Raw genomic sequence first — 3,278 nt, 5'->3', positions numbered from 1 at the left:
TTACTGCTCCTGTGAAATGAATAGCCGCGTGTTGTGTCAACTGACATCAGCGTTACGTGCCACACCCCCCAAGGTCCTCAGAGATCTCGGGCACGTTAATTAATTATATTTACAATAAATATTTTCCTTGGTAAAACTTCGGACATTGTAGTTGGGGTCTTACCGGAGACTTACAGTATATGCCCTTCTTTACATCCTTACTACAACCCCTAAATATCCTCATAACCACGTGATTATGTGATTATCTTATTTTAACACCTAGGTACTTACAGCGATCCCTATAAGTTAAGGAACGTATCCCCCCATCAATGCAGTAATTAAAACTTGCTTTTCGCTAGTGGCTTTAAGTCACACCGAAACAGGTAGGTCTTATGGCGACGATGAGATCGGAAAGGGCTAGGAGTTGGAAGGAAGCGGCTGTGGCCTTAATTAAGGTTTTGCCTGGTGTGAAAATGCGAAACCACGGAAAACCAACTTCAGGGCTGCCGACAGTGGGATTCCAACCCACTATCTCCCGGAAGCAAGCTCACAGCTGCGGGCCTCTAACCGCACGCCCAACTCTCCCGGTGTAATTAAAACTGAGAGAACTTTTTCTGTAAGTGAAACTCACAACCTGAATTAACATTCGAATATACTTGTCTCTTCCCAATGTCTGTCTTCGTGAATTGCTTTACTTTCTCAGACAAAATGTTGACATAAAAGCATCTTTACTCGATTTTACGGAAATTTGTTCCATTCTTCCATTTGAGCTTTTATCCTCTCCCACGGATCATATACTTTATTACGATCGTGGTGTGGAGTGCCTTCCGTCATAATTCACTGTTTCCTGTTCATAAAATTCACCGGAAATAAAAATATCCTCATTTGACCACTACATTCAAAAGAATCAATGCAGTATCCACTTTTTACTTCTCTCTTTGTAAGATTTTCTTCCTTTCTCTCAGCTTTTTTAAAATCTTTAGCCTGTGAGCTTGCATCCGGGAGATAGTAGGTTCGAATCCCACTATCGGCAGCCCTGAAAATGGTTTTCCGTGGTTTCCCATTTTTACACCAGGCAAATGCTGGGGCTGTACCTTAATTAAGGCCACGGCCGCTTCCTTCCAACTCCTAGGCCTTTCCTATCCCATCGTCGCCATAAGACCTATCTGTGTCGGTGCGACGTAAAGCCCCTAGCAAAAAAAATAATCTTTAGCGAGTAGGGATTTTTCGAACTGAATTACCATTTGAGCTGCACCTAGGAAGATTTCTACCGCGACTCTCTGAGTTTTAAGTGCTGTGTATATAAATGTATATTTTGTTGTATGTGTGTATGTTGGGTAATGAACCCGAAAGCTGGTTTGATCCTGAACACCTCAACACTAATGTTACAGGTGGCCTAGGCGTCACTGAAGAGACATATTAAGGGAAATGAGGAGTGAGGTAGTTCTCGATGCTTTCCTTACCGAACAAGAAGTTACTGTTACATATCATTATGCCAAGTCCACTGAAATGCACGCACCAAACAACTCTGTGAGTGATATTTTCACACTATTCATAACAGGAACTGGCTTCCTAAGGAACTGCATTACTAGCGTCGCTCATATCTCTGTCACTTTGATATTGTCAAAGCCAATGTTGTACTGAGACAGGTCAATGAAAGTAACTAATTTGTTCTAGCTCATGCCAGAGTACATTTTTACTCTAGGTCTCTCGAGCTATGGCACATTGCATTTTGAAAGCTTATACATATAAGACGAGAACCTGAAATTACAATGCGAAAAACTACAGTATAGTAGCAAGTATTTTCAATGTGAAGCAGAAGTATTGGAGACGACAACCATAAGTAGGCAGCAAAATACAATTGTAATGAGGTATTGGAGTCGTCGCTGTCGATTACGCTATGAAATAACGTAAGAAGTGACTCCACAGCATGATAGGCATTGCCACTAACATAAAGGATACCACAACAGCAAAAAGGTTACGTAGTATGATCATTTCAACGTATGAACGAACAAAGCTGGTCTAAAAATAAAAAATGATTACCGAGTTGGCGTGCGGTTAGGGTCGAGGCAGCTGTGAGCTTGCATTCGGGCGATAGCAGATTCAAACACCACTGCCGGCAGCCCTGAAGATAGTTTGACATGGTTTCGCATTTTCACACCAAAAAGAATGCTAGGACTGTACTTTAATTAATGCCACGGCCGCTTCCTTCGCGCTCCTAGTCCATTCTTCTCCCATCGTCGAGATAAGACCTATATGTGTCGGTGCGAGGTAAAGCAAATTGTAAAAAAACTGATTGATTAATTGATTGAATGATTGATTAAGAGAGTATTTATTCTGGCAAGATTAAGCCCAGGTGGCTTTCTCTGACATCTATCTAGGTTTACAACTAAATATGTGTATAGAGCTAAATATTCATGAGATATTCGGTCGGGGAAAAAACTAGGGAAGACGACCAATACATCGCCAGGAGGCCTCATCTGCTATGCTGAACAGGGGCCTTGTGGGAGGACGGGACGCTTGGAAGTGATAGATAAGGAAGAGGGAAGGAAGCGGCCGTGGCCTTAAGTTAGGTACCATTTCTTTCTTTTTTTTTTTTCTTTCTTTCTTTCTTAATCTGTTTACCCTCCAGGGTCGGTTTTTCCCTCGGACTCAGCGAGGGATCGCACCTCTACCGCCTCAAGGGCAGTGTCCTGGAGCTTCAGACTCTGGGTCGGGGGTACAACTGGGGAGAATGACCAGTACCTCGCCCAGGCGGCCTCACCTGCTAATCAGAACAGGGGCCTTGGTGGGGGATTGGAAGATTGGAAGAGATAGGCAAGGAAGAGGGAAGGAAGCGGCCGTGGCCTTAAGTTAGGTACCATCCCGGCATTTGCCTGGAGGAGGAGTGAGGAACCACGGAAAACCACTTCCTGGATGGCTGAGGTGGGAATGGAACCCACCTCTACTCAGTTGACCTCCCGAGGCTGAGTGGACCCCGTTCCAGCCCTCATACCACTTTTCAAATTTCGTGGTAGAGCCGGGAATCGAACCCGGGCCTCCGGTGGTGGCAGCTAATCGCACTAACAACTACACCACAGACGCGGACCTAATAATAATAATAGTGTACAGTGTTCTATTTGAAGTCGAATTTTTTTTTTTTTTTTTTTTTTTTTGCTAGTTGCTTTAGGCCTACGCCGCACCGACACACATAGGTCTTATGGCGACGATGGGAGAGGAAAGGCTTAGGAGTGGGAAGGAAGTGGCCATGGCCTTAATTAAGGAACAGCCTCAGCATTTGCCTGGTGTGAAAATGGGAA

The sequence above is a fragment of the Anabrus simplex genome, chromosome 5 (genome assembly GCF_040414725.1).
Source record: "Anabrus simplex isolate iqAnaSimp1 chromosome 5, ASM4041472v1, whole genome shotgun sequence".
NCBI lineage: Eukaryota > Metazoa > Arthropoda > Insecta > Orthoptera > Tettigoniidae > Anabrus > Anabrus simplex.
This window is presented reverse-complemented; position numbering follows the sequence as displayed.